General features: G+C 46.3%; 2 protein-coding genes across 3 annotated transcripts in view; one reads left to right on the top strand and one right to left on the bottom strand.

Moving 5' to 3' along the window:
- The window catches only part of LOC142063012 (uncharacterized), a 313,397-nt gene that overhangs the window by 68,471 nt on the left and 230,383 nt on the right, over positions 1-14,543 (bottom strand). The gene's annotated exons all lie outside the window — the stretch shown is intronic.
- Positions 1-14,543, top strand: part of LOC142063009 (vascular endothelial growth factor receptor kdr-like) — a 142,134-nt gene that overhangs the window by 934 nt on the left and 126,657 nt on the right. The gene's annotated exons all lie outside the window — the stretch shown is intronic.

Genomic DNA, 14,543 nt, shown 5'->3' with positions numbered 1-14,543 from the left:
AGCGCGGCGGGGATGCTCAGGGGAGAGGGGGACCCCCGCCGTCCCCAACGGCCCGTGGGGTGCAACCCGCCTCTGCTGCTGGTGCCCGTGGGCAGGTGCCACCTCTCTGGCTCCAAACCCACCGACAGCGCGGGCAACTAAGGTTTTACACCTCAAAAGGGGGCAAGGGCTTCATTAAAGGAGATTTGGAAATCGAGGCAGCCGTATCTACAGCAGAAAAAAATCTCCTTGAAGTGCGTTGCACTTAAAAGAGGTTGTTGGGTTTTTTTCCTGCTCCTGATCCCCTCGAGGTTTTGGCACTTGGTTAAAAATAGCAACTTGCTGGTCCTCGCCTCTTTGTGCCTCTCTCTCCCTGATGTGGGAGCGTTTCAACTCGCATTTGATCATTTGAAGCAGACCTGAGGAAGAAAAGGCTTCAAAGGCAGGAGCCGTGGCGTGTCCGGGAGGGCTCCACGCAGCGCGGGGAGGGTGCGTGGGCTGCCTGCGGGAGGGATCAGCGCTAACGTCGGAGCTGCGCGGGTACACACATCGCAGGCAAACGCCTACCTTCCCTTTGATATTTCAATTCTTATTCACGTGGTGGTTCTCCTTCTCGGCACAGAGGCTAGGTTAGGTCCCCCCTTCTCCAGCGCTCATTTTAGCCTGCTGCAAACGCGCTCTTCCCCCCCCCGGAGTTACTCCTGATTTTTGCCAGTATCAGAAAAGCCAAGAGGCAGGTTAATGAGGTTTAGAAGAGCTTTTCCATCTGCCGTATGACTTTTCATTACCTCATTAAGCATAAGGATTTTGCTGGATTACCACGCTATTCATTCATGACGCTGCAAATTGTATAAGGGAGACGGTCTGTTATTTACTGGGGAATTCCTTCTGACAGTGACGATGATGGGGGTTTTTTTGATAATTTATGTATCTCACAGCACAAGACTGTTGCTTCTTTAGCATATCATAATCTTTTCATAGTTTAATATCAAAAGGATAGCTTCTGGAAACACTGAAGCATCACTGTCCTTAATTTTCTTGGATTCATTCAGGGATTTAATGTATTCCTTCTGCAGAAGGGAACTGATTGGCAAGCACTAGCCCTAGTGAATATCACATATCCCCTCTGGTACCTTCCCCACAGTTACCTGCAGAATAAATAGCTAAGCCTGAGGTTGTGCTCCAAAGGGCTTGCCCAGCTTTTCCCCAAAAATTTAAGCAGCAAACCCTACTGGTAAAAAGGAGCCCCTCCACCACGGAAACCCTAGCGACGTGCGGTAGCGGTGCCCAAGTGAACCCCAGGGAAGGCGGTCCCGCACCACGGCAGACACCGGTACCCACACCTTGAGTTGCACCTGGCGCGGCGTAGGAAGCTCACGCAGCCCTTGGAGAATTCCCCTAATGTGCTCCATCTGGCTGACACGTGCACGAGCAGCCAGCTGCACGCTGCGTTAGTTTTAAAGCCTGAACAGTCTGGAAAAGTTGCCCCGTAGAAGGCATATCACCAGAAATCCAGTGTGATTTTCACAAAGGCATAAATCACTACAGGCTTGCATGGATCAGAGAGAGATAATAAGTATTTGGCAGAAGGGAGAAAGCATGTCTTGCCACAAGTGTTCCTGAGGCTCCAGGATGAAGTGGAGCATAGTGCAGTTGTTACTGAGGAGGTAGGTGAAAAGCCTGGCTAGAGATGCTGCCCACATCTTGGGGCTGACCTGCATCCTTACTTACCAGGTTACTTTCCTAATAACTTTGGAATTTGGCCCAGATTCACTGTCCCATCAGTGCCAGGCAGAGAGAAGGCAATGGCCACATCCTGTGGCAAAGAAAGGAAGGCGGGCACATCGCTAACCGCCCCTTGTAGGCAAAGGCTGATGATGGATTTGGAAGCAGCATTATGGATGTCAGACCTTTGTGCATCATTAGGAAAAGATAATATGTTAGCATAGGCTGTGTGTGCCCTAATTAGGCTGGAAGCCAAACTGAAACAGGGCCAGGAAGTCGGAGGATTCTGGATAGCACCAATGTTACGGACATATTAACTCCTCAGTCACCTTTCCCTCAAAGTACATCTCCAGCAATGAATTCGGTGAAACTTGGTTTGACCTCCCAAGGCACAAGAGGCACAGATCTATTCTGCAGGCTGCAGGTTAAACCTTCTCTGGGATCTTTGTGGTCAAAATTCAGCGGAGTTGCACTGAAGAGGCTGACTCTGATTCAAATCCAAACAATTTCATCTGCAATGCAGACAGCAGACTTTCCAACTGTGAAAGACATTCAGTACCTGAGGTGCTGAGTGAGGGTAGCGCAGCTGCCCAGCTGAGGGCTCCCTCCCTGGTCAGGACTTCCCCGGTGCCCAAGCGAAAGGAAGCTCTCTCGGCCGGTACCAAACCTTAGCAGAGGAGTCTGAGTGCCCCCTCCTTCTGTATTAGTAGCTGATTGTGACCGCTGTGCCATCGTCCGTCCGCTGCTCTGCAGCTCGCCAACGCTGCCTAGGTGTGCCGTGGATGCCGGAGGACAGAAGTTAACCATAGCCATTAAATTAATCCAAATGAAAGGATGGTCTCCAGTAGAGAACTCCTAACTTACTTGGCGCTGTTGGTGTTTAGCAGGGTCAAGAGACCGGGCAAACATCATCCCAATAATTTCCTGCCTTATTATAAAGCACAGCTTCAAAATATTTTACGCACCTTTAAATTTTCTAAGACAGTTCTACAAGTATCATTACATTTCCGCTTTCGTTTTCCTAACTACACAGCTTATGTTCAACTCCCTGGAGTACGAGTTAGGGTCTTTCTGCTCAAAACTTTTGATGTACTAATTATCACAGAATCATTAAGGTTGGAAAAGACCTCTGGGATCATCAAGTCCAACCGCCAACCCAACACCCCCAGGCCTCCGAAACCATGTCCCCAAGTGCCATGGCTACACGGTTTTTGAACACGATTACTGTGCAGATGCCAACAGCTGGCACATGTTTTAGGTATGGGGTTGGTTGGCTAAAAAAGGGCCCTTTAAAAAACAACCTGCAAAGAGTTTTTTACACTACCAACACTGTATATCTGGCGTGAAAAATTTGGTATCTTTTACCCCCTGACATTACCATGAAAAAGTTTTTAATATATGAGCAACCCAAATAGCTTTTCAGGTAATGGAATAAACTCGGTAAATTCAGTGATTTAATACTTGAAAACTAACAAGATTCAAGGGTAAAAATTAGGCCCTTTGAGATTGAAGCAAGTTTGAAATTGAAATTATTTTTGTTTCATTTTGCAACCTTTTCTACAAACAGAACATACTGGGAGGGGCAATTTAGCTTGCTAACAAATACATGTCAAATATGCCACGTATCAGTAGCTAAGCCAGAAGCTTGGGGAGCTCAGACTCCTCCTGGTTTGCCGACTAGGATGCTCACTGCCTACAGCCGGGAAGGCTGCGGGCTCCGCGGCGCGCTGCTGCAGAGTCAGAGGCACTAAGGGTATGCTCTTGCCTTTCTCCGAGGCAGTCAGTGCTGGGAAGTGGGGGACTGGATAGCCGACAATATGGGCTGTTGATCGGTTCCAGTAAACCAAAAATGTGTCTCTTAATTGGTGTTATGCCTAAACATTTGCTTTACTGTGGGAAAACGTTATAAAAAGCTGAGGAAACTTTTTTAAAGATCGTGATATATGAGCCTCCTGCCTGAAGCTGCCACACTCAAAACCAACTGGAAATCTCTTTACACGAATTCATCTATTTAAGGCAAGGCAAAAAATGCAAAGTATTTCTGAATACTCCCTGAACTTCTAAAAAACAGCATTTTACCCAAAATAATACTGAGGATACAAACCAGATTGTTTGTTGAAGGTTTCCGTTATAAGAACTTATCATATTTTCTTCAAGAATTTTGCAAAAAATGTTTATCTGCACCCATTTCCCCATTGGTCTGCTGATACCCTTGAATCTAAGTAAGATTGAGGTACATTTGACTGATCTCTGTCCTTTCACACATTCTCTGAATTGTTCATTTTATGATGAAGTATTTGTGCAAAGCAATAGCTCGATCTGCTTCAGTTTGAAGTAATACATCAAGTTGGGCTGAATACAGAACATTTACGTTGCTAGTAGGTTTATGTACAAGGGGAAAAGGTTTCCGACCACCACAGGAGATTTTCTAGATACAGTCAGCGGTAGCTTGTCTTCCGAATCGCCAGTACAGTTTGAAGGAGGGTGAAAATCTGCCCTATGCTGTCTACATTCAGAGATGGAAATCGGCTTTTGCTTCCAAAGACATTTGCAAAGGATATTCAGCAAGGGTCATTTGATCATCAGCAAAGGACAGGTTGAACAAAGAACCTGCTTTCAGTTTACTTTGCAAAACAGTTTCGGGGGCAGCAACAGCAACCTGCATTTTTTAAAACTACACAGGAAATTTCCAGGAGGCAGCGTCTGACTTTCAAAGTGAGTATAAGAAGGACATGTAAGCTTAGCCCTACCACACTTCACATGCTTAGTTTGATATTTCCTCTTATCAGCCTTGCTCCACCTTTCCTTTTTTCTCTAAACCAGCCTGATGTCACTGGAATGGGAACTAATTAAAAAAAGATGTTTGGCATATCTAAACAACAGCTAGGAACAAAATAGGTCTGTCCCTAGTGTTTTCCTTCAGAAACCAGCTCAGATGACTGACAGGACGTGAAGGCTTCTGAGTGCCGATCAAGACATTCCCGTTCCTCCAGTCGTCACCTTCCAGCAGAGCATCTAACTGCACTCGGTCACAACGACCAAAAAAATCGGCTACCTAAATAAGCTGGCATAAAATGCGCGTAACAGAGATCTGACCTCCTCACCAGGTTAGGCACTTCTTAAATTTTTCTTTTTAAGGCCACAGAGAAATAGTAGAAGCTTCCAAAATCAACCAGCCATTATTATTATCTGGAAATGGCATTTAATATAAGCACATGCTTGAAGCTTCCCCCAGGGAGCAGAACTTTAGCAGCAGAGAGCTTGCAGTCATCAGGAGCAAGGCAAGATTAGAACAAATCAGGAGAAGCACGGTTTTCTGTACGAGAGGTGTGACCTTAGAGACTTGTCCATGAGCCAGTTCAGCAAGTGGGGTAGGAGGAAGGTTCAGAGAAGGCAGGAGTGTGATCTCATGAGGCTGTGATGAGCAGACCTGATGGCTGCCCATTTTGTGCAAATTCCTCACCGCCTGAGTGCCGAACACACTCCCGTGGGGAACCCTGGCTCACCTGAAACCAGGTGTTAACATACATTTGGAACTGAACTAAGCAAATCTTGTGACTGCTTTTACAAGCTGATCATATCTCTGGCATTTGCCAATAACTAGAATACAAAACAGGAAAGAATCTCTTGGATCAAGTCCAGTCCCCACTTCACAGAGCTGAATCTGGTGTGATGGTGCTCTTCTTCACCGTAGCTGAGGCAGGGCTTGCAGCACATGCAGCCATCGCTGGCATCACACCGTATATACCCGAGCGACTCTCTCAGCTCTGTGCTTTCCAAGGCTTTGGAAATGTAAGCAGTGAATTCACATACTAAGGGCAGCTGAGATACTGCCCTGTGCAAATGTTGTTAACTTTTGTATTAGGCTGTTACTCACAGTGTAACACAGCTACGCACCCTGATGGAGAGCGAGTAAGTCTGTGGACCGCTTTTGAGGCGGTCCGATACCTCCATCTCCAACTCCTTGGATTAGTCTGTCTTTAAAGCACATACTTTTTGCCCTCACTACATCCTTCATCCCTCTCTTTTTCTCCCCCCTCTTTCCTGGATGTCTCCTAAACTCCCCTCAGGGCTCAGGATTCCTTGCATTTTTACATTAGAAAAAGCCAAGAGGAATTTCTCAGCCTTTCTGTAACAGGACTCTGCACAGTCTCTCTTCCCTGTACCAAAATGAATTTTGCCTTTAAAACTGTGCCTGGTGCTGAGATTTTGAGAAGCCAAAGTGGGACTGGCTGAGACCTGCAGCTGAATCTCTTGCTTTCTGCAAGGAGATGCACTAACTCTTCCTGCTGTAGTGAATTTTACAAGAAGCAACTTTTGCAAGCCTTCCCCCCACCACCCCAACATCTAGAAATGCAGGAGTCACAGCTAGCGCGTGGTGTGGGTTTTGTTGCGGCTCTAAGCAGTAAAGCTTTTAGCACTGAGAGTCCTTGACATCACTGAGCAAGAAGGAAAGAACCTTGTCTAACCTTTCAAATGATGAAGGCTGAAGAAGGCAGTTTTCCTTTATGCCCTGCAGGGAATGGCAAAAGCGTATGGTCCCCAAGATTTCAAAATTCAGCCAAAAACTAAACTCAGGCCCAGAATGTAAAGGAAATATAGGGACCAACCTTCTATTTTCAGGTCACTTGCCTTTGTCTTCTGGATTTCCACATAGGTTTCCTTAGATCTTCCTGTGTTTTTCTGAACTGTGGGAACATGATTGCCAAGGAAGTAGAGAGGGGAGTTTTCAGCCCTGCTGGGATTGTTCTTGATTTGAGGGTCAAGGAAGCTTGACCTAGTCATTACCTGTTCCATTTTTTACAAAATCTCCGTGAATCTAAAACACCTCAGCCAAAATGTTTGCTTCCTTAGAGCCCACAGCTCAGAAGTTGCACACCTTAAATTCTTCCTTACAGATACGCTAAGGTCAGTTTGCAGGAAAAGCACCAAGCACCATGGGGCTACTCTGCCTACTCCTCTATAGCGTTGAGCAAAATGGGATTGCTCCTAGGGATACTCCACACAAATACACAGGAGCAGCAATTCGGTAGGGTGTTCATCCTGTTTGCCATTAACTCATATCTCATTAACTGAAATCAGTGCTGAATACAATAACTTAGGGATTAAAGCAATTTCCTCCATGTCTCCCAAAGCCTGCAGCGGGTGATGTGAGTGTGGGGCCTCCCAGCATCCCAGTTCTCATCCTTGATTCCCTCACAGCTACTGGGAAGGGCTCACTTCGGCCCTTTGTAGCCATAGGATCATCCCTGAAAGCTGATACTGAGCCTGGACTCCCCCAGCTTTTGGGTTAGGTTATGCACGGGTCGGTGTTTCAGACCTTTAATGTACAGATGCCAACTACAGTGTGTCCTCCAGGAGTTATAAAACATGTTTTTCCCCTCTGCTTCTTCACTTGTTCTTCCAGCTGCCTGGAGCCGGCTCCCCGAGGGGCCGTAACACATGCCCACACAGTAGCATTTGGAAATCCTTCTTGTGGGCAATCCTAATTACAATACGCCTTCATACAGGAAATGGCTGTTGGAAGAGATTGCCCAGAACCCTTAACAGGAAGACGTATGCAACTGTGTTTGAAAGGAGGGAAGTAAAGCACTGTGGATTATCAGTTGCAAACCTCAAGGTCTCTGTCTTTACTTGCAGAAAAATACATCTCACAGGTGCCGTGTTGTCCAGCACTAGGTCCCTTGATACATCCCCCACCTCCGCATAGGGGAGGGTACCCACTCTGTTCATTCACTCCTGAATTAATACTATCACTGCTAGTTTGCAAAGATAAGGGAAAAGACTTCATGAGCATCCACTACCTAAAAGCACAAGAATTACTTTGCTCCTTAACACGTGAGGAATGTCAGAAGAAATAATAATAATGCAATGCTCAGGTGTGGGGAGAAACGCTTTTCCCAGACCTCTTTCTGGGTGTCTATCAGGCAAGGAAGCTTTCTCGGCTCTCGCTGCATGACGCAGCAGGACAGGGCTAAACAGCAACTTTGGCTAGTTAAGAGGGTTTTGTACTGCTACAATTAAAGGATGATTCAAGTGAATCTAGACAATGATGTCACCCTGAGAACCTTTTAAACACAATTTAAGCTATTACGTGGTGTGAAGCAGAGAGAATCGGCTAACCTTTTGGCCTGCCACTTTTTTTTCCCTACAAATGGATGATGTCTGGATTATTCTCATTTCATGTTCATGCACTTGGGACAAGCTTTGCTCTCGGTTGCGCAGGTTTAAAGCTGTTGCTTGGCTGAAGACAATACCTCGTCTTTGAATCTGCCTTTGTGTGACCAAGAATATTTATTTTATTATGGTTGTTTATACATTTTGTGGTAGAATCTGAGTGAGAAAAGAAGCGACTGAAAGCTACTCTCTCACTGCATGCTTTATAAAGGTAGAGATTTTACTGATCTTTCTGGAAAATCCTGATTTGTTTTGGATGTGAATATTCACTGTGAAAAAGCTAAGTAACCTGCTTACACTCCTATGACGAGAAAAGCCAGTGTGCGGCCCCTGCACCGAGTCTGCAGCAACATCCAGTTGTGTGAGGCCGCACAACCACCCCTACTTCCATGCCTGAGTCCTCCAGCGTGCGCTCCCACTTCACATTTATTTTAGCTTTAGAGATCCCGTTCTGCTTAACCTCCTGGAGACTCTCATGCTTCAAACAACTTTCCTTCAGTCTTGGCAAATTCTCTATTGAGTAAGGATGGAGTAACAGCTAGGGCAAGAGAAGAGGGTTTGGCCCAGTAGGAATTACCGGGGAGAACAATTAATCCCCAGAATCCTATGTCAGCATGAACTGAGCGGAGCATGCAATGGGGAGGGACTCCCTGGGGCAGAGCCTCCTCTGGCTGGGATCTCAATGGAGTTGACCCAGCTCGCTTTGAAAGAGCCGTGTGTTTCTCAGAGCTCATCATCCCACTCAGTGATGACTTTTCCAAATATAATGATACCGTGGATTTCTGGGAAAGTAAGGCCCAGCTGTTACCGTGAAGCCGCTCATGATCCCGTTAACAGTTTTATTACTTAATCTGCTGATACATCAGGTTCTGACTTTGTCCAGAAAGGAGATGAACCGAGTCTTTGGTGTGATGTATTTATAGGTTTGGAATTGCTCCGGGGTTTCTAGGCTGTGCTCGCATTTGGACTGTTTTCTCATGGCTTTCCCACCAAGTCAAATAACCGCGGGTAGCTTCGTTCCCTGGGTCAGTTTGGGCAACGTCACCCTGCCCTACTGAAAGAGAAGTGCAGGTCAAACCAAAGACCGGGTACCGTACGACTCCTGGGATGAAGGAGCTGTCAGGGCCAGGTGAATTCAGGAAGGCAGCAGGCTGCTGAGCAGGGTATGTCGAAGGCTCCCCCCATCTGGCTCCAGACAGTCTTGTACGCTGCAGTACCCATCAGGAAACGTCATTACATTTGAAGGAGGGTGTACACAAGGCTGATTTCTTCTTCTTAGTATTATGGAGACATGGGATTGTTCGGGGTTACTGTCTGATCTACAGACTTCTCAACCAGAAGTACAAGTAGAGCTGGTGATTTATATGCCACGGCTTGTATCAGAAGAGCATTGTTAGACTAGAACGAGGAGCTAGAAAGACCCCTAAAAGAAATTTGGGGTTTCACAATATATTAATTGGACTATGATCTTTATACCAAGGATAAAAATATTTGGTATAAATTAGCTGTGTACTTTGCCTTTTTTATTGTTGCCTACTTTGGATGTGAAACATAATGTTCAAGCCTACGTGGTGAAATGCCATTATTAATTTAATTTAATAAATCATGAAGTAGTGTGCCTTCTTCTGGTTACTGAAGTTGATGTCTATTGAATTTTGTGCATAGCTGTGGTTGTTATATTGTGATTAACATTAAATTACTATCTCTTTTTTCCCTAATGTACTGCCCAGCATGTCAGAGCGGGTATGCAATATCATCTAGGGCAGGCAGCCGCAAAGAGGCACTACAACGTCCCACAAGTCTACAAGCGCAGACTAATGCTCCCAAGAAAAAGGCTCTCCTTTTCCCATCCCAAGAATATGAGCATAGTTTGTTTTAACATTCTTCAAGACAGTATCTTCAGCTTTCTGGAGAGTTTCTGGCAGAAGGACAAAAGAAGAGGAAAGGAGACAGTTTTGTCTGGGTATAAATCTCAGTTTTCATTTGCCAAACCTGTCCTGCACTTTTGAGAAAAGCTGAAAATTCTGTGCTCAAAGTGGGATTAGTGGAAAAGCTAAAACTGAGCTAGCTTTGATTTCCATGGCGTGGAGTTTGCATAGCTGCCATTCAAGGTCATTTGTTCTTCCACTGTGCGATACCACACTATCACTGTACTTTAAAACATTAATGTAGGTTTTTAAATGCTGCGGGCATTTGTGTCTGGCATTGAGCACCGCAGCTTTGACGTTCCGCCTTTCTGCCTACCTATGCCTGGGACATCCCCCAGTCTGACCATGTGACCTAAAAATTTTGGTCTCCACATCTTCCTGATTTAACTGAAATTTTTAATACAAAAAACTTGTTTTCAGGACAGTTAACCTTAAGGAGATAAAGGTGTCTTTCAGAAACAGGCAGCTACTGCTTGGGAAAACAGGAATAGTCTTTGTAAGATAAATGGCTGGGTAGAATCAGTTTGGCCAGAAATGTGAGACACAGAGCTGACAGCATGAATCTCTTACAAGCAAAAATCAGACCCATTCGAAACAGAACTAGTTGGTCCCGGGTCTGCAAGCGCCTTGGGTAGCTCACATTGCCTGTGCAGTACTGCAGGATGTCCTTCGGAGGCTGGTTTGCTGCCTAAATAAAGCCACCAAAGATTTTCTCCTTGTGCAGACAGGGAATAGGGGGATGTGCATTCAAATAGCAATGGTGCTGTCACTACCCCTTCTCCGCAGGCGGCTTCTTCTTCTTTCCTGGGTCACACCTAGTGTGACCACACTTTGTAACTGATAAGGTGGAAATCACCGTATGGATGAACCAGTCCTTTTCCTGAACAAAAGGCTAAGTGTAATCTTTAATCCAGAGTCTGGTGCTTGACAATCTGTTTGAGGGAAATACTGAAGGCTTTATTTTATGACTCTGGGATTGCTACTACAGGTTCTGGACATTTCTGATATAGTGGCTAAACTCCTTCTAGGCATTTCTTTTGCATCCTTGGAGAAGCAATGATAGTTAATATCAACATCATTAAAGCCATCACCATTATGGTTCAGGACAAACGCTTCACCTTGGTGAATCAGGCAGCTAACGCTTTGCAGGGCCATTGTTTTGGGCTGCTGATTCTTTAATTCCCAGACTGACCAATATATCTGATCTTGTCTGGTGTCACCATACGCAGTCTCCTTAAAGCCAGAGCTGGGCTATCCAGACTTAAAAAGAAGAGTAAAAGGGGTTAAAGAGCATCATTAGGAGAGCCCAGAACAGCCCAATTCCTTTAGTCATCCTTCCTGTTTTAAAATCTCTCTAGTTATCTTGGGTCTGGTCTTGACATCTGCTAGTAGTGAAAGTAAAGTAGTGACAGTGGGCGTGGTGGGATGTAAGGACGGTATCTCATACGATGACCTTCTCGCAGTGTATAGGATAAAGGAATTGAGAGGAATTCTGAGCATACGTAGGGCAAAGGTCTCTCTCGTGCGCTTTCTTTTAACGGTCGAAGTGATGTCCTTTAGTGTGTATTGTACTGCTAGCCTTTGAAAGGCTGCCTTTTTGTTTTGATTCTATATTGTTCTAAGTTAAATAGTAGGAAAAGAGAAATCTCTGCCACCATAACATTCTCTTATAGGCCTATTCATTATAGATCCCGAGAGGAAACCGAGAGTTCCCCTGGACAATGGTCTGATATACAAACGAGCATCCATTAACTTTCTGTGGTTGTATAGTTCATTTTGGATGCCTTTCCTTTACATTCTTAGGAACATGGATTCAGGCATAATTTGGTTTGATGTCTTCCTCTGCCTCGAACTGCTGTCTTGTTAGACGTACTGCACGTCAAGCAGCCCCTCCGCAGCAGAGGCCTGAAGTGGAAACGCTTCGGGCAGACGTGGTGGTGCACTGAGGGGCACTTTTGGAGCGAGTGGGAGGGCCGGGAGCAGAGGAGACCAGGCCGGGTCCGCGGCGTTTCGGCTGACTTGGGGGGGGATGCTGGGATGGCTGCTGACCAGACGCCGTGCTCCAAACCAACAAGGATGTCAGGTGGGTTGGACATAAGCCAGGATGTTTAAGTAACTCAACGTTGGTCCCCTGTCCTTTGACAAACACCTTAGGGGAGCTCACTTGGGGAACATCTGCAATGGCTTTGGCAGCACTAATTCCAGAACAGGGGCAGCAGCAGCAGGGTGTGATACAGGAACACCCAGAATCTCTGGATGGGAAACGGGTGATGCAATTACAGCTGTGCTCACTGCACTGATTAGCGCCGACACTTCGCTCAGGACCCCAGCTCAGCTGCTGCCTGAACGGCACCCTTCGGTTCGGAGGTACCCGCTCAGAGCTCTAGCGCTCTGGGCACTTCGGCACTGCATTCCTCTGTGCAGCACAGGTATGTTTGCTTTTGTGCCTCTGCTCGTCTGTAAATCAGGGAGATTAGCACTTCCTTTCCTCCCTGGTGGGATGGGGCGATAAATGTTTTGAAGACAAAAAGCTGCTCAGGAACTGCAGTAGATTTACTTCATCTTTCACTTCCATCACCAGGGAAAAAGCCATTTGAAGCTAATAAGATATTGGGGCATTTAAGGTTGTAAGGATTAGGACTGGGATACCATGGTAGGCTTGGCCTGAACTGTCAGAAACAAATCTCCTTCCTGTCCTCTAGACAGACTCCTATAGAACTTGGGTTTGGCTGTTGCTTTTTTGCACTGACATGTCGTGCTCCGGCTTACTTTGCATGGGAACGGAGCCAAGCAGATGAAAAAGATTAGAGACTAGATCAGTCATTGTTACCCTGCCTTCTGTAAATATCTTTGCACCGTGTGAAGGGTGTGACGCCTGCTTCTGAAATGTTGCCTGTCCCATCCAAAAGGTGTGTCTAACACACCACTCCCTGCTAATGCTGGCTGGCAGAGCCTGCTTACAGGGCCTGGGTACCACCAGGTGCATGGCAGTGATGCACAGGGCTTGCAAGGCTACAGTTTTTCTCAGATTTCTTTTAACACAGTACCTCCCTCAGCCTCTTGGCCCGCACATACGCGGCAGGTTGCCAGTTTCCTCGGAGGAATAATGAAGCACACACACGTGTGCATGCATGGGTGTAAATGGACGCGGTGTCACTCCAGTTGCAGCTCTTCCAAAAAGCCTCTTGGTTTTCATTCTGACTGTGTCTTCTGGCACGGATAAATTTGCAAAGCTAATTTTCAGCTCCTGTCTAATGGATTCCCCTGCTGAGTGTCTGTTACAGTTAAAGGATTCCAGATTGAGAGTTTGTTCTTGTCTCCCCTGTGCACATCTATTTTGGAGGTACCTCTTCGAGAGCTGGTTAATGAGCCTGGAGTGTGACTGAGTATTTGTGCTGACGTTCAGGAGGAGACTCCCCTCCTCCTCCTCCTCGGAAGGTAGCCCTCACACCCTTACAGCCCATTCGTTTTCCTACTGCTTTCACCTCAGCAGAAATAAGGTGATTACAGGTATCAGACTGGGCAAGGGAATATTGGATTTATCAAAGTTGAGAAGCAAAAGGAGAAATCCTCTTCGCTAGGAGCTCACTTGTTCTAGAACTCGCACACTTTTAGGGAGGAGGAAAGAGCTGCAGTTGAGCAGCACGCAGCAAGGGTTCAAATACACTGTGGCACTCCCTGCCCCATGTGCTTGCCCCGCCGGCCACCCTCAGAGGACAGGGCACTGCTGTCCGCACCAGATATTCAGTAGTGCCAGCTCCTTTGGAAACTGAAAAGAGCCTTTCCTTGGATGATCCTGCAGCTCAGCACACAACTGGCAGCCAATTTACTTGAGCTCCAATTCCTGCCGTGCTGCAGGCTTCCCGTACGACCTTAAGTACTTATCTTATCTGTCTTCAGTTTCCAGCAGTATAAAATAGCCATTACTTACCAACCACACAGACATGTTGCAAGGTTAAATCCCTTTGTAAGCCATCTCGCAACTAACCTTAGAAATGCAGACTGTTGTTGTTGTTGTTGTTATTATTATTATTATTGTTGCCATTTTGGCATTGGCCTTTCTCAGCCATGGATATTTTGCTATGACATCTGCACCTACCCAGACCTGCAGCTGAGGTTTAAGTATCAGTTTCCCCAAGGATTTCCTCATTTTTCGGCACAGCATATTGGATCTTCACCCAAAGGCCCTTAGAGGGTGGGCACAGCCATGCAGAAAACAAGAGATGAATGGGACACACCCACACAAACAAGACAACTCACCTCCCGCATCTTCTCTTCTCATACCTGGAGGCCAAACCTCTAATGATTATTTTAGTATTTACTAAGACTTTGTCTAGAGGAAGGGTGGGAAGAAGGACAAAAGAGACATTGTTCCTCTTTGGACAGCATTTTGTTTTTCCCAGCAGCTGACCAGGCAGACCGTTCAGTATTTACTTTTAGTACATATTTTTGTCTCCAGCAGGTACAAAGACATCTCTGCTGGGGCAGTTGACAGAAGCCAACAGGGCAAAAGGAGTCCAGGTGGGGTCAGTGTTGGACCTGGGCACTGTGTAGGGGTAGGATTAGGGTCAGGGTTAGGGTTAGGATTAGCGTTAGGAGAAAGAAGCCCACAGCCTGACTGCGAGTGTGGTTGCGAAGGGGCTGCCAAAGGAGAAGGGGGCTGCAAGTCTCTGGGAATGAAGTGAGCAGGAGGCAGTGGAGACAGAAGCCTAGAGTGGAGAACGATGCCCCAGG

Source organism: Phalacrocorax aristotelis, chromosome 11 (genome assembly GCF_949628215.1).
Source record: "Phalacrocorax aristotelis chromosome 11, bGulAri2.1, whole genome shotgun sequence".
NCBI lineage: Eukaryota > Metazoa > Chordata > Aves > Suliformes > Phalacrocoracidae > Phalacrocorax > Phalacrocorax aristotelis.
Note: the sequence above shows the minus strand (reverse complement) of the source record. Positions and strands in the feature narration are given on the sequence as shown.